Below are 26,568 nucleotides of genomic sequence, written 5' to 3' on the forward strand. Positions count from 1 at the left end.
GTGCAATGCAAAGCATTGTAAATCACTGTTGACATCTAAAGCATATTTACACTGTGAATTTCGACTGTAATACTGTAACACTGTAATAACATAATCTCCAGGGTTCTTAACATGTAAGCCACCCAGTCTGATAATGGTTTAAATGCATTTCCAGAGATTATCAATCCCACAGTAGTGACCATAGTCAGTTCATTCACTGCAATGCAGACAAGGCTAGCTGGATCTGGCATCATTGTTCTATGGTGATGACTAAACTTTTCTATATACTCTGAATTTTATACCAACGTTAATTAAACATCCGTATATGTTGTGTCCATTTAAGCCAGCAGTGTTTTGTACTGTTGTGTATTGTATGATGCCCATGACCTATTTTTGGCTGATCACACTCACACTTTATTAATTTAGCCCTATTGTTAAGCAGAGCCTTGCTTCCATGTGATGAGCTGACCATTTTATCAGACAATGAACCTTTCCGGTCTGTCAATCATAATAATAATCTAAAAAAAACAATCAAATTGTCCAATTTTCCTGAACCTCTTCCTTTTGTCCCACAAACAAACAGTGGCTCATAAGTTAACCCTTAGAACTCCAGCGGCACGGGCCCATGCCACTGACGCACCCTTGGGAAATGACTAACTTTAACAGACTTACAGTACACTCGTTTTCCGGTACCACTGGTGTCTATCGAAAGGGGAGGGTTCAGGGATCACGCTAAGCTAAGTGGTTTTTGGATCCATGAAGTAGTGTTTCGGATCCATGACGTGTTATTTTAAAAACATGTTAATTTTTACTGCAACTGGAATGTGTCAAAGATGTTGCGAAAATAGCAGGGGGAAAACTCACATAACATTGTTTCATCATTATTGTTTGACCATCAAACCAATCAGGACGTAAATTGAAATGACCATAGGACGTTTGTATGGAAGTCATTTCCTGTCCAGGGATGGGTACATTAACTAGATCAACAGCAAATGTTAACATGATGGAGTTTATAGCATGGTTAGGAGGTGCAGGAAATCACAGGGAAGGAATTTGTCTTGATTTGCTTCAAGCAATTTGTTTGATGAAGAAGCAATTTGCTTGATTTGCATGTCTTTGGCGCGACTGTAGGGGACATGCTATTAACACACTACCGTAGGGTACATACTATTAACACACTACCGCACTAACTTTAGCAGCTACTGGAATATTGTGTTTATCAATGTGGATCCGTCTCTTTAAAAAAGTAAAACAGTCCCCCATCCCTCCAGCCCCCACCCCAAAAAAACTAAAAAAGTGTGTGTGTCTTGCCCTCGCATACTCTGAGTTCCCTTGGGGGAACCCCATACTGTGAGTTCCAGTAAGACAGTCTGATTCCTCTGTCTACTAAACAGCCTGTGATCTAATGGCAGCTGAAGAGAGTTAATGGCTCGGCTTTCAGGCTGTAGAGCTTGCCCCTCCTACCTGCACCAGATAGATCAGAGCTGCTCATCTATAATGAGTCATGACAAACCCTCTGTGGCTGTTGAAGTATTCTTAATACACACTTCCTGCCCTTCTAAACTAATAACTTATACATTTTTGATGAAGACAACATTTTTCAAATCAATCAAACTTAAGAATATTCCCTGGAAAGACCACACGGCATCTAGTCATAATTGTGGTTACCACCCCCAAATTGGTGGATAAAACCCCAACGCAGAGTTTGATTTGACTGAAAGTAACCTAATGGAGGTTCACCTGTGTGAGTACAGAAAACACCTTACCAAGGTTAAAGGTCTCATATTATGCTTATTTTTCAAAATCAAGTCAAAATAGTCCTATGGGTTGCACAAAACACGCCCCTGAAGCTGTTTGTGCAAAATGTCTGCATCAGCAGCAAAGTTCCTTATCAGCAGCTCCACTCTGGCCAGTTTCAGTCCCTTTCAGAATAGGCTGTTTCTGGGGCCTGTTGCCTTAAATGCAAATGAGCTGTTGTTGGCCACGCCCCACTCTGATTTCATGTTTGTCAACGGGCAGCATGGTTGAAAGCCTGGGAATATGAGTCAGTGACATGGAGATGGAGGATGGAGGATTCTCCAGAAAGCCTCTGACTGCCATTGATAAAATGCAATTTGTTATGCAGGAATGATGAATGTGTGACAATCATCATTGCCGGTTCTGTTTAAATATCCGTAGTAAAGTAGAGTAGTGTCAATCAGTTTATCATTCTGTTTACTTATGGTCCGTCCCATTTCTCCCCCCTTAAAACTTCCACTTGGTTTTGATTGCCCTCAACATTAAAGCCCCCTCGACAAGGGAAGTGGAGGTGAAGATCTTTCCCTATGAATTGGGACACCACTATATGCAAATTAAGCGTAGCTTAACGTGCTCACCTACGCCACGCCATGGAAACCGGCGTGTCTACCGGTAGTAGCCTGCTACTATTTTCATTTAGGAACATACCCGTTCCAGCGGCCATTTTTGTGTGGGCTGTACTGGTTTATCTACGTCTGGTTAATCAACAAAGATATACGTGTTCATGTGAAGAGAACACACACCTTAAATATTGACGAAACTACCCAGATCAGATATATAACGTTATTTGATGGGCAGGCTCTCTCAAAGCACTCAGCAGATATCATGAACATCGTCAGATAGCTTTGTGAGATATTTTCAAACATTAGTGTTCTCAAAACTCAACAGTCAAATCAAAACTAACATATTCCAACAAAGTTCGAAATTTTAATATGTTTATTTGCGAAAATATATGAAAAATGTGGCCGGCTCGGTGAGCTCGAACGGTATCCTGGGTAGTTTCATCTCCCACTTCGTTTTAAGCCTGCATCGGTCCTGGCTATATTTTGAGGGTTGATTTTAAGGGGAAAATAGCACTTCCCCTTGCTCCCTAAAGTAATGGGACACCCTAGCCTTACACGTGCACGCGCAAAAACGAGGGTTTGGGCAAAAATCTAGGGGTAGGGGAGGTATTGGGACGGGCCCTTAATCTCTCTTTTTTTTCTTTCAAATCAGTTTCAATTTCAAGAGAGCTTAAATATATGACCATGATCAGTCACTCTCCCCACACAAATGTCCTACCAGTCGGAGATAAAACTCGGGGGCGGTGGTAGTGTAGTGGTTAAGGAGCTGGGCTAGCGTGCAGTAGCCTGAAAGTTGTCGGTTCAATTCCCGGCTTCCACCGCTGTGCCCTTGAGCAAGGCACTTAACCCCAAGTTGCTCTGGGGACAATGTGATCCCTTGTAATATAGCTGACATACAGTATGTAAGTCACTTTGGTCAAGAAGTGTCTGCTAAATGTAATGTAATAATAATAATAATAATAATAATAAACTAGCCACTCTTCAGACACCACCAGTCTGATTTCCTAACCATTAGGCCACAACTGCCCCAGACTATTCAAGGATGAATCGACTTGGAGACGACCACAACACATGCCACATGTTGTAGCAAGGATATGTAGACTACTCATCTAAAAAGTCACCAGACAAGACAAGAGAGAAAAGAAACAGCCAGCTTTCCTGTATGCATGTTATCATCTAAATATCAGACATGGCATTTAATGACTGATTTAGGCCTGTTAAGACCAAAAAGTTAACACACATAATAGTTTGTCATGTCTGTCATGGCATGCATATTAGTATTAGTCGTCCATCATCTTTCACTCACCCCCGCTCCCACACACATATACATATTGGTAACATTTTACAGCAAAAGTACATGAGTTATCATGAATTCATGCAAGAATTAATTTATTATTTATGTACTACTTAATTCCTTAATATCTCATGAATCATCAGGAATTGACATGAGTTCATACTGTTCATACTGTATGGACCCTTTCAAGAGAGTTCCATTATCAGCATCATAGTTGGCCCCACAAGACTTCCTTTTTAACATTCCATGTGTTATCTTAATGCAGAGGAAGTAGATTGGGGCCCAAATAGAACGTTCAAGCATTGTTTTTGTTTTTATTGTTGAAAGGGTCCATACTGTCTGTCATTTGTGACCTCATACATGAACAACACATCAACTAAAGCAGAGGTTCCTAAACTTAACACTGCTGAGGCCCAATTTCAATTCTGAAAATCTTCTGCGGCCCACCCAAACATTAATTCACATTTCTGTAGTCGAAGTTCTTGCTGAGGTTCCTGTTCTTCTTCAATATCAATGCTCTTCTTCAAGATCAATAAAGATCAATCTACACTGTAAAAAAAACCACAGCCCAGGCTCCAAAAACGGCAACAAAAAACACTTGGTCCAACCTGGACCATAAAAACATAACAAACTGTTCCAGAAAATCACAGACGAGATGCCCGTTTAGGAGAGTTTTAATTGCACTGGAGGGAGGGGGAGGGAGTAGTGAGCTGGCTCTCTGTTTTATTTGAACGTCAACAGAAGTGATGTTACCCAACATCGCTTAAAGTGCCTTTAATAAAATACTGGCGCTCAATTTTATGTAGCACACAGCACAGTACTTGTGCAAAAGAGGAAGAAAGCTAGGTTTGTCACATTGCAGTTGAAAGAAGACCTATCGGGCTACTCCAAGCCTATTCACCCAGGTCAGTTAACAAGTAAAATGAAGTGCAATAATGATGATGTATTCAATCGGATCTGTCTTAAATGTGATTATAGAATAACTTGCAAACGACAACCATAAGCTAACTGATCACAGCTAGAGAGCTGGCTGGATACCTGCCATCCTTAGTCATATAGCCAGTTACCTTAACATTACTACTGTCGATATGCATAACTCCTCCTATATGGTTTTGAAATGGTCAGCTACCATCTAGATCTTGTGAAAGTTTGGTTTTCACAATAACCTTAGTGTTATTAATCGTAGTTGCCAATTAGACTGATATTATGTAATAGCATTTATCCTGGCTGTAGCCTACATGAAGCAGGATATTGAGTTTCACGCTAGTGTTTACTGTGGTTGCCAAAAGACTGGGATCAACGTCAGAGGTTGACATTGATTCAGTGAAGTTACAGTAGTACAAATGTGGCAGATAGCTGATTACCATTGTGATGTCACTAGTTTAACCTCCCCAAGTTTCGACCCATTTATTTACAATGGGGAAATGTTAGCTTGTTTATGCCAAATATTTTAAAAGTGTAAAGTTTACAAAAATGAAAAAATACATAGCAACAATGTCCATAGAGGCCTACGTTTGACCTACAAAGTAGACCTACAAAGTTTGAACAAAGTTTCTACCGTAAATGGTTCAAGCTGAATTAAACAGAGAAATTTCGGTTAGAAGAATAATAAGTATAAGAATCCAAGGAACAGTACAGTGTATTTTCATGCACTGTAATAAGATGCCTAGGAAGAACAGAATTTTCATGCATTGTAATTATGATTTATTAAGAATGATCATGATTTAGTTTTTCTGCCAAAAATGTACTGCCAAATCACTACTCAAACTGATTTGAACACAACTTGTGCAGTTCTCTAAACATATGCCATTATTCATAACTTTAGTTGAGGGGACGCAAACATGTCAAACTCATAAGTAATTAACCTTAAATTAATTTAATCATGATGATCATTCTTAAGAAATCACAATGATGTACCCACTGTACCTAATGCTTTAGTTGATGTGTTGTTCATGCATGAGGTCATGAATGAGAGATTATTAACTCATGTCAATTTCTGATGATTCATAAGATATAAAGGAATGAAGTAATGCATAAATCATAAATTAATTCATGCAAGAATTTATGATAATTCATGTACCCTTACCGTAAAGAGTCACTCACAAATCTTACTCCAAGCTGAGCTCAACACCCTGATGGATGTTGATTTCAAAGATTTTGAAATTCTGGATGCTCCAGCGGCTTTTACTGTAAATATGAAATGTGGAAGCACTTCCATTTCCCTGTGTCAAGAGAGGAGAAACAGAGATGGATGCAGACACTGCAGACACTTCTTTCCATGTCTTCATTTTTATTTTTCAAGAAATATTTTTTAAAAATATCATAATTAATATCCTACCATGGACTTACAAAAGTATTGTATTGAAATATTGTAATATTGTAATAAATATCGTACTGTGGATTGCTACTGAGGTATTGTTGTATTATGAGATTTTGGTATTGTTACATGAGTACAATTGACCAATCCGAAGCCCCGCCTCCCATTGTCAGTCCCTATAGTTACTGTTGCTACGTCGGACAAGTTTAGTGGGGTGTGAGAGAACGAGTGTTCAACATGGGGGACATCAGTGCCATTTAGCCGAGCACAACAGTGTATGCTGGATAATTTCGGGGCTTGGGATCGGTCAATTGACCGAGGTCCTCACTGTGACATAGTGAAAGAGGGGCAGCGCTTGGGATCGGTCAATTAAGTGATGTTTTGTTGGATTACCATTATAATGAAACAAATCACCGATCAAAAGCTGCACTCTAATTCGCCGTTGCTCAACGTCACGCTTATGTCACCAAACTGACTTTGTTGTTGCACAGTACAAATGGGCTTCACTCCACTCCATCCATGTCCTACAGAGTGGCTCTGTCCATTTCTTTTATTGTCCTATGGCCCCACTCTACTATCTGCCCTTCTTAATGCCCCACTCTACTATCTGCCCTTCTTAATGCCCCACTCTACTATCTGCCCTTCTTAATGCCCCACTCTACTATCTGCCCTTCTTAATTCATGACTAGACAGGTGTGTGTGTGTGTGTGTGTGTGTGTGTGTGTGTGTGTGTGTGTGTGTGTGTGTGTGTGTGTGTGTATATATTTGTGTGTGCATGTTTGTGTGTGTATTTGTGTGTGTGTATGTGTGTGAAATGTGTGTAACGTGTGTGTATGTGTGTGTGTGTGTATGTGTGTGTGTGTGTGTGTGTGTCTGTTTTGTTCAATAAACATATTTTGTTCAATAAACAGCTCATTAGGGAGAGAGAGAGATAGAATGACTGAGCATATGTGTGTGTGAGGAAGAGACAGTGAGGGGAAAGGATGGAGTTGATTAGGGGATGATGTGCTGTTGTGTATCCTGTGACCATACAGATCAATACATGACTCTCATCAGCTCCAGAGCTGCAGTTTTCCTGTTCCATTATGTATGGCATAGTGTAAGAGCCTACTTTTCAAATAGGAAAGTGCTGCCTGCCTTGCTCATGAGGACGCCACATCTTTATTGAGGACAGAGAACATTAGTTAGAACTAACATGAGCTAAAGTCAGTGCTAGTTGGTTTGATGTTGGGCATTACATACAGGCAACAGATTTGCATTAGATGACCATTCTGATCCTGCCATTTTCCTCATTGGGTTTAATGTGTTTCCAGCACAGTGAGTCTGGCAGCTATCAGTTGTCAAGAACGTGATTGTGTAGCAACAGGGTGGCAGATTTCACTCAGCCTGGTACTAGGGATGCAGTGGTACAGTGTGGCCACGGTTCGGTATGTATCATGGTTTTTGGGCTACGATAACGATACAGTTTCGGTATTTTAATATTAAAAACCTCCACCGATTTAGACAATTAACTTATTTTGCCTATAGACACAAAATGGCAGTGTGACAGACTAGGCCTTCTTTTTATCTATAGGGTAGTTTTAAATTGCTTTGTGCAAATATCAGTGGAGAGACCTGAGGTGTCTAGGTGTGAATATATTTTAAATTTCTACATTCTATTGTAATGTTACATCAAAGTTACATTATGAAACTTTTTCAATCATGACGGAATCTTGAGGGAAGTAACCAAACCCCCGCGAATGTGACTTTCCAACTGAGAGATATTAAGGGTGTTTTTGGTGCAGGTTATCTATCCATGAAACTTGGTGGAAAGAATGGGCTGGAGGAACCAATTAAAGCAGATCCGATGTGTGGTTTCACTTTAGATAATCCTAAATGTTCACTCATAGTGGACATGAAAGACGGCGGCACCTCTTCGAAGTTTGTTTCTCTGTCTTGCTAAGCTCCACTCATATTGGAGCAGTCAGGCGGGTTCTGATAATTTTCTTTTTCTCTCAAACTGATTTGCATATAGAGTGCAACAACCTATCAGCGCTTTGCTCCATTAGCAGGGAAGTGATGATACGTTGCAAAGGTGTCAGGGCTCATCCATTGTTCTCTGGAGCTGTTCTGTATGTAAGAATGGGGATTCTTGATAATTCAGAAAAGTTTGGAGATCAATTCCTCCTCATAACCTCCAGGGGACAGAAGGGAGTCATATTTGGTGAACTTTTGGGATATTTCCATCAATGGAGCAACAGGTTCCTTTGGTCTGACATTATGGGAGGTTATCCCCCTCCCTCTCACAGTCAGGGCTCAGGCAGTCAGGACAGACCATACTCCTCCCATCAAATAATGTAAGACAGAGAATGTCTAAATTTGTAACTGATTATGTGTGTGTGTGCCTATATTTCTATGTGTGAGGGTATGTCTGTGTGTGTGTGTGTGTGAGAGTGAGAGAGAGAAAAGTCTGTCTATGTGTATGTCTATGAACAAAACAGAAAGAGAGTTTGTGTTTCTGCGTGTGTGAGGCTAAGTGTATGTGTGTGTGTCTGTCTGAGATAGACCTCCTGGGATCTGAGTTGCCATGGTGACCCTACTTCCCTACCATAAAGTGACATAAGCCGACATGGAGTTTCAGACAGAGTGGTCAATTACCCTCAGCAGATCATCTCTCTCTCTCTCTCTCTCTCTCCCTTCATCTCTTTATATACAGCATGTATTTTTCTGTTTTCCACAACGAGTTTGGTTGTCTTTCCTCCATACCTTTCGTTAACAGTTGCCTTCCGCCTTCATAACAGTCACCCTGAGATGCTATCAAAACAGACACAGGAGGAGAGGGCACCATAATTCATCATGTGGGACAGATGCACTAATATGTTAGTGCCTGTTTGCTATATGGCATTTAAAAACATGGCATGGTATGTATGAAGAGAATGCAGATGAATGAAACCGCATTCTAGAAAGAAAGATAGATTATTTATCATTATTGTACACAAGTACAATCAGTCCCTCCAGGATTTCACAGGCATATTTCCCAGCCTAAAATGGCTGATTTCGCAGCAACTTTTCTAAAAAATTCCAATGGAAGTTGCAGTGTTTATAGGCGTTTGTTGCAAAGAAATTGTGGGAGGAAGTGAAAATTGCAAACATAGTAGTTGCAATTGTTTTTTTTTTTTAATTGAGGGCAACTAAGGGTAGTAAAACCAAAATCACACCGACCATCTTGATATTCTGATTAAAAATAATAAGAAAAGTAAATCAAGTAAAAATCAAAGTACTTTATTTGTAGCTAATTAAAGAAATGCTTTGGCTGGGGTAATTCACAAGCCCACCCTCTAAAAAGATGGCATCATGTCATATGTTTCAATACATTAATACATTTTGGAATTCGTATTAACCCTTAAAGGAGTACCGTCACAGACGGGAATGTTGAGAAATGAACGTTCTAAAGAATAGCTGGGTTCATTGAATTCAACATAGAATTTTAGAACCTTCAATTGTTGCGGAACTTAGAACGTTCAAAAACCTACACCTTTAAGGGTTAAGTTCATATTCTTAATAATTCATATTCTGTGACCTGCATAATAAGGCTACTAATAGCCAACTAAGTATTTAGTCGTTTCAATATTTCATATTAAAGGTGCTCTAAGCAATGCTGGGTAACGTCACTTCTGTTGACTTTCAAACAAAACAGAGAGCTAGCTCGCAACTTCCTCCCCCTCCCTCCCGTGGTTTTCCCGTGCAATTGAAACTCTCCTAAACGTGCATTTCGTCTGTGATTTGCTGGAACAGTTTGTTATGTTTTTATGGGCTAGGTTTGCCCAGGTTGTTTTTGTTGCCATTGTTGGAGCCTGGGCTGTCCACAGAGATCGCGTTTTTTTACAGTGTATATTTAGAACACAGATAGCTAGTGGTTGGTTAGGTGCTGTTTGCAGTTAGAGCGACTTTAATTTTTAAACTTAATAATTACATTTCTGAGAGGATTGATGTTGATTAGGGATCATTCTCAACTAACTACAGGAGGAGGTCAGTATGCATGTTGACCCGCTTCAGTTTGCATACAAACACCACAGGGACATGGATGACGCCACACTAACGCTGCTGCATGGAACCAAAACACACCTTAAGAAGCACAAATAATTTTTACGACTAGTGTTTGTGGACTTCTCGAGTGCCTTCAATACGGTACAACCCCATCTGATGGGTCAAAAACCGCTTTAGATGGATGTCAATCCTAACCTCACCCTCTGGGTCCTCTCATTTCTGACAGGCAGACACCAGAAAGTGAGAGTCAACGGTCACCTAAGCTCATCTAAAAGGACCTCCACAGGCGCTCCACATGGCTCTGTCATCTCACTGGTTCTCACTGGACTCCACCAAGTCATTAGATCAGTTACAGTCTGAGTTGGCCACTTTTGCAGACTGGTGCAGGTGGAACTGCCTTGATCTGAACATCACAAAAATCAAAGCCCTCCTCCACCACCACTATCCCCACTCTGACTGTCAACAATCAGCCAATAGAGAGGGTTGACATATACCTTGGGACAATAATTGATAACAAACTCAACTTCCAACCAAACACCCATACCATCTACTCCAAGTGCCAGCAGTGTCTCTTTTTCGTCTGTAAACTCTGCAGACAATCTGTACTGGCAACATTCTATTAACCTGACTCTCGCCATATGAATTTCGCTCCGCCTAGCTTCACTCACATCCATCTGGGACCTCTTCCGCTGAGAGTGATTTCTGCACCAGATTTTATGGTAGAGCCAATCAGGACGCAGGGCGGGAGTTTCATAGATGTGACATAGCGTAGAAGCGACTGTGAGACTGTGAGTGGTTGAAGTAGCACGTCAATAGATGACGGACAAGTGGCTTATCCAATCATATGCAAGCATTTTTTGATTAGGCCCAGCCTTCTGAAGCAACACTTCAATGGATTGATCCCAGATGGATGAGTGGAGCTAGGCGGAAAGAAATTCATCTGGCGAGAGTCAGGTTAGCATTCTATAGATGCCTCATTGAATCCATAATCACCTTCAATATCACAGCCTGGTTTGGGGCACTGTCCAACATCCAACCCACTAAACAGAATCATAAAACTGAGCAGCAAAATAATTTAACAAGAGCAGGGAATCACTCATCAGCATATACAACAGAAGGACTAAACAAAAAGCAACACAAATCACCCTGGACATCACATACACTCTATACGGCTGGTATTACCCCTTACCCTCAGACCACAGCTACAGATCCCTCACATTCAGTACTAATAGAGCCCTGTTTTGCATAAAGCTTTGTGCCTGCATCGATCAGACTTTTGAATGGCTGAACCCCATTTGGACTGTCCTTTTAACACTTGGTCTCTTTTAACTGTTATTTATTGCTCATCCAGTATAGATCTGCTATTTATTTACTAGGCTAAGCTAGCTTTTTACCTACCATGTCTCTAATGTGGGCTGTTGGTGTGTGTGTGTGTGTGTATGTGTGTGTGTATGTACAGTATGTGTGTGTGTGGGTGCTAACGGAAAAAAAGTTCTTTGAATTGTTTTGGCATGAACAAACGTCCACATCTCACTGCCTCGCCACAGGGGTGCCCCAAGGTTCGGTGCTGGGGCCCCATCTCTTTGCCATGTCCACCACCTCACTGGGCCCGATTATCCATTTATGTGGCTTCTTGTATCACTGCAATGCAGATGATACACAACTCTGTCTGTTGTTACTGCCTAACGACCCCACGGTCTTGGCTCGGATCACGGATTGTCTCTCTGACACATCCACATAGATGAAAGAACATTACCTTCAACTTAACCTCTCTAAGACTGATGGTCTTCCCAGTCTATCAACTATATAACATCAACATCAACAACAAAATTGATTCCTTAAGTTTTGCTGCTACTAAGTTTGGGTGTCTTGATTGATGACCCGCTGACCTTTTCTGACCATGTCATCTCAGTCGCCCGGTCATGATGCTTTACACAATTCAATATTCAATATACTACCACCGAGCTCATGGTACATACCATGGTTATTTCTTGCCTCAACAACTGTTACACCCTCCTAATGGGTCTCCCACTTCATGGTACAGACCATGGTTATCTGTTACACCAGCATGTGCGGTGGCCCATATGGTCCAGAATGCGGTGGCACGTTTGTTTTTCAATCAGCCAATAAGGGCACATGTTACCCCATTGTTCATTGAGCTCCACTGGCTATCCTAAGCTTTCCTGGTGAAGAACTTTGTGCAATGGTGCAAACTCAATCACCTTCAACTCAACACTTCAAAGACCAAGGAGATGGTGGTGGATTTCCGCAGGTCTAAGCCCGCTCTGCTACCAGTCTCCATTGATGGTGTCAACGTGGAGGTGGTAAGCACCTACAAGTATCTGGGTCTCCACCTGGACAATAAACTAGACTGGTCAGCCAACACTGACGCACTCTACAAGAAAGGGCAGAGCAGGCTGTACTTACTGAGGAGGCTGCGGTCCTTCAATGTGTGCAGCAAGCTCCTCAGGATGTTCTACTAGTCTGTTGTTGCCAGCGTCCTCTTCTATGCAGTGGTATGCTGGGGAGGAAGCACAAAGAAGATGGATGCTGGGCGACTTGACAGGCTGGTAAGGAAAGCTGGCTCTGTAGTGGGAGCTGAACTGGAGCGAATCACTTCAATATCTGACAAAAGGACCCTGAACAAACTGATCAACATCTTGGACAATGAGTGTCATCCACTCCACAGCACTATTGTAAAGCAGAAGAGCCTGATCAGCTGGAGACTTCGCTCACTGCCTTGCACAACAGACTGAGGAAGTCATTTGTCCCCAGGGCCATTGAACTGTTCAATGCTTTACTTAAGGGAAGAGGAGAGATAGACTTCTCTGCATAGTCTGTCTGCCTCTCCACCCCTCCATGTTCGAGTACTGAATGCCCACTACTGTTTTGCTACTGTTTTACTACTGTCCACAGCCTAATGTTTTTGCTACTGTTTTACTGCTACACTGTTTTTCATCCTATATTAGCACACATGACCAATGGCTTCTGCTACAATACTGAATACCCTGTAACCCTATTACCTCAACCTATTCTTGCACTGACATAGTTTTTTTATATTACCTTGTCTACATTATACTTTACTCTCTTATTTGTCCATATTATTTATGCTGATCTCTAGACCTTATTCTTGCACTGTTGGACTACTTTTTGCACCTTCACCATGACACTCACTCTCTTGAGCACCTTACCATGCACACAGAATTACAGGACTACTGTTGGACTACTTTTTGCACCTTCACCATGACATAGAGGTCTGCACTCCCGCGGTAGACCCGCAGGTCCCGACGCAAAAGAGTGTGGCGCGGGACAACTTTTAAAAAGCTCTTTGCGGGAGCGGGCGGGATGAGAGAGGTGCGTTCGCAGGTGCGGGACAAACCGATGATTCACTGCACTCCCGCAAATTAAATATGTGCGTAAAATTAAATATGGAAATGATTAAAGTAGTGTTCATAACTATAGTTCAGCTGGATGTTCTGTTAGGCAGCATTAAAAAACGGGGTTTAAGCATAACTGACGGATAGCAGGCCTATAGCCTATATTGTTGTTTACGTGGGTTCAATTTGTTCCTGCTGCTCATTGTCAAAACTCTAAAATCGAAAGCATGACAGAGGAAGAGAGCACCAGACTAGGCCTAAGCGGTCATATAGGGATTCCCATCATCTACTTCCTGAAATTTTGGTCAACGATACCCGGGGCACATGAAATTTGGTGGTTATGTACAGTAGCCAGTAGCCCCACTAGACTTTTACGGAAAAATTTAGTTTGGTCCCCGGGGGCCACTCCACTCCACTTACTACTGATATGCAAAACTATTAACTACATTTTCGCCAAGAGGTGGCAGCTTATGTCTGCTTGATACTGTTGGTTCCCAAAGGAGATTTTATTTGGGTCGCCAGCATAGCCTAGTGACAATATATGTTGTGTAATAGGCCTAGCATAGGGCATACCTTATATAGCTTATAGTTTAACAGTCACGGTTTTGTCATAACCTCTATGCATTTTTGCATTTAGAATAGCTCTAAAACCAATGTCGCAGAGGAGGCGCCAGTGCGTGGATATCTCAATCGCAAAATTAAACAATATTTCTATCAGGCGCCTACCATGGACTAGGCTGGGTGAACCCAGCCTGATCTGCCGGCGATTTCTTTTTTGATTTCTTAAAAGATTGAGCTTGGTCTGGTGAAAGCCAGACTAACCATGGACCTCACAGTTGCAAAATGCAAGGGAACATGAATCAGCCTATATTTGCACAAACAATAATGGACAGCAGCTCTTCAACTTGGCCCGTTAAAATGTGTATCTAGAGAAGCATTTCATGAAGGCCCTTTTGGACATGTCAGTTATTTGCACCACTGGGTAAAACTGCATTTTGTTTTAGACTACTGGTATTTAATTTGTGCATTGACAATTAAGCTGAATATCATATGAACTAGATGACTAAACTTATGCATATGTAGAAGAAGAAACATTCACAAAAATCCATGACATGACCTCTCTTCTTAGCTGTTGAAAACTGCATGGATCTGACAGGGATTGTTTTGTTTAATAATAAATAAATAAAATAAATACATTATGCTGCTACCTTCTTTCCCAAATACAATGTAGCCTACAGGTGTACCTTTCATCAGTCCAGTTGCAATGGATGGACTGTGATGAACTGCCCTACTTGTGATTGTTTAGAGATTTTAAAGGTTTTATAACAATGCTACAAATTTTTTGGCAAGTGCTACAAATCTATTCACCTTTGCAGCCAGTAGGCTACTTTCAGCGGCCCGCAAAAACACACATGCCAAACAAGCATACACAAAAGTTTCAAGAGTGGGGGATGGAGTAGAAGATGGAGACAAATTGATTAATGTGATTTATTTTCACGGAATGGATGTACAGGATTGAGCGGTGGTCATATTTTGTACCGCTATGCGGTACATCTAGTTTCTATCTGAAAGATGCTGGGATACATATTCATCAGAAAAACCTTTGATTATAGATGTATGAAAGTCTTTCTAGGGTGTCCTAATAAATGACAGTTGAATGAATTAGACAAGTAGAAGTACTGTACTTAAATGAGGAAATAAGGTTTGTTGCAAGTGTCAGTTCTGCTGTAGCCTCATTGGGGTGCTTCTAAAGGTGGGGCTTGCCTATCTATGTGGGAACCTGATAGTGGCTTGATCCTCCACAAGACACTGAAGATGGGCAGTTTCTGTGTGTCTGTCCAAAAGACGCTCAAGATAGGCAGTTTCTGTGTGTCTGTCCACAAGCTGGGGGAAGGGCTCTCATGACGTGGCCAAAGTTTAACCAAAGATTATACATAGGCGGAGCAAGATACTTTGTCGTAATTCATGTATATGGGCGCGAAATGGGGATCGATTCCTGTCTGCATAAAGAGGCGTGTTGCTGATGTATTGATGACGTTCCACCTGTGAGAAACGTAGCAACCAGCCAACAGCAGCAGAATACTGTAAAAAACAGGCGCACACCTGATATACAGTAAGGTTGATTTTCTCCAGACTGGAATGCTCAAAAACGCTAAAAATGTATCTGAAATGGTCAGAAGGGTTTGAGGATCATGAAACCATGCCCAAAATTCACATTCCTAACTCTATAGAACCAAGATCATAGCATATGTGGTGAAATTCTGAGCTATGGCCATAGAGTTAAATGGAGCAGTCGCTGCCTCTGGTCTGCATAAAGAGGGATTTTGACCCTCCTTCATGCGATCCGGGTTCCCGGAGGTGGCTCCTGATGTAGATGAAGTATCTTGCTCCTCCTATTTATACTCTTTGGTTTAACACAACCGACCTCTCAACCCATTTGCTTCTCCATGTTTCAATTTGAGTCAATCTCTCTCTCTCTCTATCTCTCTCTCACTCTCTCTCTCTCTCTCTCTCTCTCTCTCTCTCTCTCTCTCTCTATCTCTCTCTCACTCGCTCTCTATCAGTCTGTCCCTCACTTGTTCTTTCTGCCCCTCTCATATGTTCATTCCCTCTCTCCCTCTGTTATTGTCTGTCTCTCATGCTCTCTCTAATGTAATGCTCAGTCCCTGCAGGCCGGTGAACAGGATGTTGTGCCCTGGGCTTTGAGCATGTGCGTGAAGGCTGCTAACGCAGTTAGCGGAAATGGACAAAGGCATTATTATGACCACAATCCAATCAGCAACTTTAATTCAGTTAGAGTTGCATCCTTAACCCCCATCCCACCTGCTCCTCTGAAGACAGGAGTCATTTGGCACTATCTCACAAACACTGGCACAGTAACACTGGCACAGAAGCACAACAACACTGGCACACAAGCACAGCAACACTGGCACAGTTACACTCCGGGTTAGAACAAATATTTAGAAATTATACTCGGGCTCGGCTCGGACACATCGGCGCGATATGCATTGGATGTTTTACATTTAAAATAGCTTATTATGTTGGGTAACCAACAGGTCTGCTTCACATGATGCAAACGTTAAAATAAAATGTAAAAAAGGACCTAACAGCCTTCTTCCTGTCTGCAAGATTTGTTTGTAGCCGTGACAACACGTGCATTTTAGGTAGCTTGGGTGATGTTAGAAAAAAGTTGTTAGCCTATCGGGAGATTTTAAGACCAAAGAAAACATAGGGAAGTCTAGGCCTACTGGGTGGAGGTATTTGCGTTGCATGTCTTAAAGATATAGGCTACCGGTATAAGGTCATCTCGTTCAATTGGAGGAGAGGATTTCCTTGAGTTGTCCCAATTAACGTTGATGCTGCATATGGATCAGTAACAGAAGGACCATAGTTTCAATGACTGTTGCAGTTCATTTCAAGACTTAAATCTTTTCAAGAAGTTTCGTCAATGGCAAGACTAGAATTCTATTTCAATATGCTTGCTTGGGCCTCTTGTGTTATTGTGTGTTGTGTGTGACCTCCTGCATGCATGCACACTCATCTGATTCTGTAGACAATTAAGAATTCCATTTTGACGGTTATTTAATAGGCTAAAGACAGGCTATCCACAAATGTGAACATTTAATCACTAGCATGGGAATAACTGAGGCATCATCTGCATCGGGCTCAGGTCGGGTTCGGACATAAAAATGAAAAGGCCTGTCGGGTTCAGGTCGAGTTTGGACGCAACTCTGTCGGACGCGGGACGGGTTTGGACAGAAATATGTAGCCCGAACCACACTTTAGTTGGGAAAGGGTCCAGGGCATAGGTGGAGGGTTTCATCCTCCTGATGATATTCAGGGTGACTTCAGGAAAGCAGTTTAGGGGGTGGGAGATGCCATTTGTTGGAGAAACAGTTTGGGTGGAAGGACCAGAGAGGGCAGAGCCAATTTGTGCAATTTTTGATTTAAAGAAGGCCATGAACTTATTGCACTGTTTTTCTGTGGTGCCTGTAGGTGGGGGAGATTGTGGTTTGAGAAGATGGTTGACAGTGGAGAAAAGCTGCTTGGAGTTTCCTGGACTGTTACTGTGCCAGTGTTGCTGTGCCAGTGTTGCTGTGCCTGTTCTATATCATGTGATGCAGCCTCCAATCGCAAGAAAGACTGAGGGATGCATATGGGACATTGTGCTTAATCCTGACTTGTCTATTGTCTCTGCTGGAACTAGCATGATGGTTATTGGTTTTTATCCATGAAGTGCCCAGGTATTGTCATATGGCTGTATATAATGGTTTTGACAATAAACAATGTAATTGTGTAAGATGAACCTGTATATGATGGGGCCTCGCCCCAGAGAACTTGGATTTGCTGCTGGAACTTTATTGCTGTTAACATGTCCCCAGTCGGGATTTGCATCCCCGATTATAATGAAAGATGGTACCTTTCTTCACTGCTGCCTGTCTTGCCTGGATTTTTACCACAGTAGGAGTTAGGGATAGTCCTCACTGTAGGAGTGTGTAAAAGCACTGAGAAGACGCGGTTCTGAAGACGAACTCAAACAGAGCATTGCTGTGGACACTGAGATGCTCTGACCTGTAAGCACCTTGGCGTGGCTGTGAGTAGCAGCAATATTACCCAGCAAGGGGCCCAAGCAACCACACAAGCAGATAAATCTAGATCAGCCCGGATCGATCACACACATCATACACGCAACTGACAAGCCCCACCCCTACCCCAGCTCCCCCAGCACTCCCTCTCTCCCTTTCTGCCCAACACAAAACCAGTGACCCTTCACAAATATCCCTCAGACTGCACGTCCACTCACGCACACACACGCATACACAAACACACACACACACACACAGACACACACACACACACGCACACACAAACACACACACACACACACACACACACACACACACACCAGACACACACAGCTCTTGCTACACATGCCCCCCATTCACACACACACACACTCAAACACAATCTCACATACACACACACAAACATGCAGACATGCTGGAAACCTAGCTTAGGGGACACTCACCCTCCACACTCACAAAGGCGGCTCTGGCGTCCCCTGAGGCACATTCAGCGCGAGGCTCAGTATTGATGTGTTCTATATTCCGCAGGCTTGTGGTAGTTATTTGCACTGTGTCACATGACCCAGGATTTTACATGGTTTTCACACTTTTCTCAAAACTCTTCACACGGTGTGCTTTACAAACACACGCTAAGCACATCAGTTCAGCTTTGCTTTTCTACAAACACAAAGACATACTTCACCCAAAATATACTGCCTCTAGAAAATGCAGGTGTACTGTCATTCAAAATACAATTTACTAAAAGACACAAATACACACAAAACATAAAGTTCTCAGTGGAGTAAGGAAAAATAAAAAAGTGCCATGTTGACAAGGTGTGAAATGGGATCAGATTCTGTATATTAGGCGGACATGCTTTGAGTCTTTTATTTTGTCTTTTAATTATTCTTTATTTTTTAAATATTATGATCTTTACCTTTTAAACTATTATTTGACTATTGCCCTTCTATGCTTTTATTTGCTACTACTATTTGCTTTTGTTTATGTAAAGCACTTTGAATGACCTCTGTGTATAAAATGCCCTATATAAATAAACTTGACTTAACTTGACTTTGTGGAGAGTGCTGGAGCAGATTCTATATGTTAGCCGGACATGCTTTGGGAAGAGTGGTGGAGCAGTGGCATAAGCTGACTGGCTGGTTATATCCTTTGAGAGGGTGGGAGGAAGGGATGATGCAACTGCGTTTGAAACAGAAGGCTGGGGGGATGGAGGATAAATATTTGGATAAATTATGTTGACTTTGTCATGGAAGAACTGAGTGGAGAAATGAGTAAGAGTGTTCAACAGAGCTAGACACGGCAGCTTGAAGGGGGGGTGAAGGAGCTTGTTGATATTGCAGAAGAGTGAGTAGTGTTATTGGCACTGTTTATGATGACAGACAAATATGCTGTGTGGCTAATGAGCGTTACAGATGTTCATGTTGCCACTTTATAGCATATTCTTCGGCAAGTCACAGCATTAGGAATTATGGCTGATTTTCAATGTGGGAATCCGGCCTTCAAATTTCATTTAGTAGACAGCTTGATTATGCCTTCAAGATTTCACTAATATAGTAGCCTCCTTATGAGCAATGCCCTTGCTAACTCTTAAAGAGTTTACAGTGCATGTACTGTCCTGAATACCACCCAGCCTAACAACGAATACTGCCCATCCAAACCATGAATACTCCGCCATGTTTATTTGCTATATGCAGTATTTAGCTCCTGATATGTCTTGTGACAACTAAAAACACATAATGAACATGTTTATGTTTTAAAGGTTAAAAGGTTGCTTGAGTGGGTTTTTGGTTGATTTTCTACAACTTAGACCAACTAGGCTCTAGGCTTACTGTAGGGGGGCACCCTAACTTGTAGGGGGGCATCCTAACCCTAACCCTAACCTGTAGGGTGGCATCCTAACCCTAACCTGTAGGGTGGCATCCTAACCCTAACCTGTAGGGTGGCATCCTAACCCTAACTTGTAGGGGGGCATCCTAACCCTAACCCTAACTTGTAGGGGGGCATTCTAACCCTAACCTGTAAGGGGGCATCCTAACCCTAACCAGAAGGGGGCATTCTGAAAACCTGAAACAGTAAAGCAGTAAAAGACTATCTATGGGAGCACAAATGCAATATGCAGATATCCAATGTTTATCTCAGAAAAAGAGCTACATGGTGAATTATTTAATCTCTATCAACACTCACACACACACTCTCTTTTTTGTCTCTCTCTCACACACACACACACAAATTATTCAGTGCTGGCCAAGCAGAGCAGAAATGAGAAAGAATAAGCTAGAATGATAGAGAGAGTAGGAATGATAGAGAGATAGAGAATGATAGAAAAAGAGTGCATGACTCCTTTGGAAGCTGAGATGGTGGTTGCCATAGAAACCACCTGAATTCTACACAACATAAACAGAGGAGAGCAGTAAAGCATAGACCTGCTGAGAGGCACACACACACACACACGCATACACACATGCACGCACACTCACATAAACACACACGCACACACACACGCACGCTACACACACCACACCGAGTAGTGTCCCCGAGTAGAGACCCAGCTGTGTTCTAACATTAGGCCTACCTTACCACCTAATGCTCTTACATGCATGTTGATAACTGCTGATATCTTTGCCTGTCTAACTAATTTTATCTCTGAGACTGAGTCTGTTGTGATAAGAACAAACTAGTTAATTTGCATACAGGAGTACTAGCCTATTGAACTTCATTTTCGGTGTGGTGTTGATAATGCTAACCTTTAGTGAACACCAACTAGCCTACGGATGGGTGTTTAAGTATCATTACTTAGGGTGTTTGAGCTGTGTGTGTGTGTGTGAAAGAGTGAGAGTGGGATCAGGAGAGGCGGTATGAGTTTTCTGCCACTGCATGTAGTCTAAAAGGAAGACCATATCTATGTGAAATAGCAACAAAATAGAAACTTAATAGCCTAGGTGGTGGTCAGACTTAGGGGGCACATATTTTATTTGAGGGGGCACCGTCCAGCGCTGGCTCTGTATGAGAGGTACACACACACACACATACACACACACACACACACACACACACACACACACACACACACACTTGGCCTACGGTGGTATGAGAGGCCTACACACACACACACACACACACACACACACATACACATTTGGCCTCACGGTGGTGTGAGAGGCCTGCACACATACACAAACACACAAACACACACATACCTAGACACACGCACAAACACAAACAAAGACACAAGCACACACTAGGCCCACCGCGGTATGAGAGGCATGCACACACACACAGACACACACACACATTAGGCCTACTAAGGTATGACAGGGAGACACACAGCCACACACACACACTAGACCTACTGAGTTATGAAAGGCATACACATACACACTGTGCCTATGGCGGTGTGAGAGGCATGCACACACACAATCACACACACACTAGGCCTACTGAGGTATGACAGGTAAACACTCAGACACAGACACGTGCACACACACACACACACACAATAGGTCTATTATGGTATGAAAGGCATACACACAGACACACACACTCGGCCTACCGAGGTAAGAGAAGTTTACACACACATACACACGCACACACACATACAGTACACACACACACTCGGCCTACCAAGGTAGGAGAGGTCCACACACACACACACACACACACACACACACACACACACATGGCCATCTGAGGTATGAGAGGCAGACACATACATCACACTCAAGACTTTAAATGAAAAGGAGCTCTGCTACATACACTGCTATATACGCATATAGGACTCTAAATAAAAAGGAACAGTACTCTAATGAGAGACCTGATATGTGGGAGGGGACTAGATGCCCTGTGTGCCTGCTGCTGCCCCCTTTAATCACCCCCGGCCCTGCCCTCTACCCTCTCTAATCCTGCTCACCTCTGGCACAGACACACACAACACACACACACACACACACACACACACAGACACACACACACACACACACACACACACACACGGCCTAACCAACACCCTACACAGACACACACAACCACACACACACACAAGGCCTAACTCAACCCAACCAAGAACTTGTAACGTCACCAACTGACAATCGGTTGTTCCGGGTTCGATTCCCACCGTCTGCAAAACATCAGTCAACTTTAACACACACACACACACACACACACACACACACACACACACACACACACACACACACACACACACACACACAGGGCCTAACCCACCACCTACAGAGACGCCACGAAGGCTCCAGCAACAGACACCAGCTGGACCCAAACCTGATTGGACAGCCTAGTTGGAGCGCCACCAAGAACCACAGTCAGGCCCAGAGCAGCAGCTCCATAAATACCCACAATTACATGGGGCACTGGGATGGGTGTGGCAGAGCTGAAACCACCATCCAGAAACAGCTGGGGGCAGACGCACAGATTACCCCCACACACAGATTACTCCCACACACACACACATACACACACACACACACACATACTGTACGAACACACCAGCACTGCTTTGAACACAAGTGGACATTCACAAACACTGCCACACACACACACACACACACACACCACACACACACACACACACACAGACATCAAAATGCCTTAAATACACTACTATACATGTGACAGTCACACATATAGACAGATGTCTTTTTACACATGTAGACTACTGTCAGCATGACAGTCATGCAGTCTACCCAGCATATTAACTGCCCAAAAACACAAATCCTCCCTCTTCTAAGTGAAACAGATGTTGTCAAAGCAGAAAAGCATTGTTTTGCTTGCTTCAAGGTTATTTAAGGTAACCGCTTGGTTGTTGATTTTAGAGTGATATTATTTAAGATAACTGCGTGATTGTTGTGAGAATACATCTTGATGCCAATCGGTAAGCAAAGTCATGTTAGCAAGCTATGTTAGCTTCACACCACATTTAGTTAGTGCAGCAGTTTTGTAGTCTGTAAATTCTTGCTGTTAGAGGACGGATAGCAACAGAAAGCCCAAAATTGAAAGTTCCTACATTTTGGGTTATGATCTTGGGAAATCTCCCTTATTTTCAAAGCTCAATGTTGACAGTAGATGGGTGCATGTCAAATGTTGCACTTGTTAGGTCCCATTATTGCTTGAAAATGAAATCCTTAAAAGGCATCATACTCCCTGCTGGAGCTGAACTATAACCAGTCGAAAGAGCTGGAGCTGAACTACAACCAGCCGAAAGAGCTGGAGACCCTCTGCAGCACATTTCCTCTTTCAGGAGGAGTAGAGGCACAGTCGCTCCACATGGTGTGTGTTTAAGAGAGCTATGGTCCACACAAATAAGCAGTAACCGAGGCTAACTCCGTGAGCCCCCTCTCCTGCTGCAGCTACACCCACAGGCAAGCGCACACACAGTGGTTTCCTCCACCTGTCCTGGCCACAGCTGGGAGGCTAAAGGGATTCGCCTATAAATAGCACTGCCATCACACAGTCATACATGATTACAGTTGACATAATCTGAAGGAATCCTATCTAACACCAAAGACATCATATTGGAAAAATATCTTGTATCATTTCATTGTGTGTATGTTTGTGTGTGTGTGTGTGAGAGAGAGAGAGAGAGAGAAAGAGAAGGAGAGAGACACTCTCCATCTTCATGGGCCCTTCCAGAAAGTAGGCATTGGTGTGCTTAATATACTGCATATTACATTAAGGATTTGATGCATGTGTGGGTGGAGACATTTGGGTACACAACTGTGTGTGTGTGTGTGTGTGTGTGTGTGTGTGTGTGTGTGTGCAAGAGAGAGAGAGAGGAGAGAGAGAGACACACACACACACACACACACACACACACACACACACACACACACAGTGAGTTAATAGTGAAAGCATTACAATGAATGCTGTCATGTCAGACAACAATGAAATACAAAAATAGGCAATAAAAATCATACCTTACTAAATGTTAAAACAACATGTATTGGTTCACCAACATGTGCAGTGCCAACTGAGTATTTCTTAAGCTGCTCTGGATATCTGCTGTTCTACTTAGCCTACTAGACTAGGCCTACACCCCTGCTTTATTGCGATGGAAAGGGGACGACTGGCTAGCCTGACGCTGGCACGACCACTGATTATCCCCTAGCAACTAGAATGTTGACGTGACATCCTCTGCTAGTGATCCTTCTCCCGAACGACTAAAACATCCTGTGAAGTGTTCATTAAAAATACATCAATAAATAAAATAAAAAATACAAAAACTTAAGTTAATTAACGGACACGTCTTGACGTCAAACGGTGTACAGGACAATACTAACCTAAAGCTTTATTCGTAAGAATACTGAAATCGCATCTTTGTATTAACTTGACACTTTCATCTCAACGAACGGAAATGTTCCATGCCATACAATATGAAGTTAGTCTGCGCGCTCGGTTGATCACGAACAAGATCCGGAAGAAGCGCCTAAACACATTAATTGCCCGCTCCTCTAATACAGTTTATGCGTACAGTTAAGGAAACCGAACCTAGTGGTGTCTGGTATCACCTAGGCTACCTGGAGCACATCAGCCCGCCTATCCTGTTTCACTCCCTGCGTTTGTTAACATGCTTCATGACAAACGCAGGAAGCCATGGTAAGTCCAACGATGGCAAAGAACTAGCTGCCCAGAATCCGATTTCAAAGCCACACGCATCTAGTTGGCATTTGATTAAACTATCCAATGTGCAGCCCTGATATGAAATAAGCGAAACAAGTCAATATTCATGTCTATAACTCACAAGCATAGGGCTACAGGAATGGTATACTGTACATGGACAGGTTGCAAAGATTTGTAGCACCGGCCCATACACTTTTGAGCGATGAAGCAGTGTACTCTGCGTGCGTGTGTGTGTGTGTGTGTGTTTGTGTGTGTGTGCGTGTGTGTGAAAGAGAGAGAGCAAGGAAGGAAGAGAGAGCGAGAGAGAAACAGCCTACGTCTGTGCGTGTGTGTGACAGAGCGACTGTGTGAATGTGTTTGGGGGATGTAGGGAGACAGACTCTTTGAACCACGTCAGCTAAACGGATGAGAGACCGCGCCGAGCCACACCTTTAAGTCACTATTAAAACTGCTCCGACTAAAGTGTGCGTTTCATGTACACGTATGACATTATTCTTTAGAAATCTATTCAGCGTCATGAGCGCAAAAGTCCACACACGTAGCCTATCTATCCAAGCCACCCACATATGAGTAGTCAAGTGATTGGTAAGGTGCGAAGCTTACCCATGTAATAAATTACCCGTGTAATAAAAGCATCATGGGAATTATTTCTATCTTATGAAGTTCATGAGTCGACGACCATTTGAAAAGACAGATAAACAAAGCGCTTCTCGGTTCTGTTCAGTTATCGTGCAGAATCAGTTCCATGCCATCGCACATACAATTGTATACTGGCGCACATAGGTTCGTCAACAAAAAAACAGGCACGCCGCCGTTTTGAACCCTCGCCTCTACTCTGATTCACAGACATGCAAACATAGTCAAATCATAATCCGTCCTCACAGAGGCTGGATGTGTAGGCAACAACGAAATCCTTTCCTGTGATGCCCGAGCGGCTGGACAACTGCAATTCTAGCTGAAATATGTTTTTCCATTACTTTTGGTATATGTTTTTCCATTACTTTAAGACTATTACACCCTAAATTGTTAGTCTACAATAATATGCCAACCCTGAATTGATGGTCGAGAGGCGCACAGAAACAATGGGAGTGGTACTTACGGCAGACACGACGTAGGCTATGCAAACAGGTTTGAAACGTGTCGTTCGGCAAGTGTCGGTGAAAGGCGGTAAACTGATGTTCTCAGGATGCTTTAGAAGCCTGAGAGAATCCACCTCATGGCCGCCTTGCTGAAATCGACGGACTGCGTGCTTCTATCTCCAGCACCACCACGCTTTGAACAGCTCCATTGACGTCATATCTACTCTCCATGGCCACGCCCTTATCATAACGACCAATGCCAATCACCAGCTGAGAGCAAACCACAAATCCAGTTCGCATTGTAATAATTTACTTCAACCAGAAAATGTACTCATATGTATAGGCTATTTTATTAACACTACCATGTCTCTGTAACCATAACCCCCACCCCCCTTGTTCCCCAAAGGCTATACCTGAGACCAATAATTAGATTCATTTTCCATAAAAATGTTTACTCTAGGCTACTACAAAGAATGTCCCAGATAGAGTTCTCCGCTCCCTTTTGTCATCATTTCCGAGGGACTTCAAATCCCATGGCATTTACAAGAGCTCTGTTTCCATAGTTACCATCAATATCCAACAGAAGAGCAAGTTAATGGTTGAGCTTTAGTCGCTAGACTTTCCACTTTGGTATTATGGCTACTCAAGTAGGCCCAAGTGTCTTTACTCGGCTAATCGACAAACAATAATGTGGTAATAAGGTGTGGTTTTTGTTAGGCAATTGTATGCAAAAATAGCCTAATTTAATTTGAGCAAATCATTTTCTATCGCTCATTGGTAGCCTAGGCTAGCCTTCCTCAGGCCAGTTAACATTATAGCATGTCAACTGTGTGGGTCGGAGTGTGCACGCTTTCTAGTTTGTGTGTGTGTGGAAGAAGCGGAGTGGGGCGGGGTAGTAAAATCAATCACACCATTACTTT

General features: G+C 42.7%; 1 protein-coding gene across 4 annotated transcripts in view; it reads right to left on the reverse strand.

The window, feature by feature from the left end:
- Positions 1 to 25,850, reverse strand: part of smpd3 (sphingomyelin phosphodiesterase 3) — a 45,553-nt gene extending 19,703 nt beyond the window's left edge. The window contains exons 1-2 of one of the 4 annotated variants that reach the window (XM_048256547.1): positions 25,669 to 25,850; positions 5,720 to 5,855 (exon numbers count right to left, since the gene is read on the reverse strand). The gene's annotated coding sequence lies outside the window, so the exon portion shown is untranslated. Of the gene's footprint in view, positions 1 to 5,719; positions 5,856 to 12,403; positions 12,457 to 25,668 lie in introns of those variants that run through there. The other 3 variants (XM_048256550.1, XM_048256548.1, XM_048256551.1) reach the window with 3 other exon arrangements.
- Positions 25,851 to 26,568: the final 718 nt, after the last annotated feature.

This window comes from Alosa alosa, chromosome 11, assembly GCF_017589495.1.
Source record: "Alosa alosa isolate M-15738 ecotype Scorff River chromosome 11, AALO_Geno_1.1, whole genome shotgun sequence".
NCBI classification, from domain to species: Eukaryota; Metazoa; Chordata; class Actinopteri; order Clupeiformes; family Clupeidae; genus Alosa; species Alosa alosa.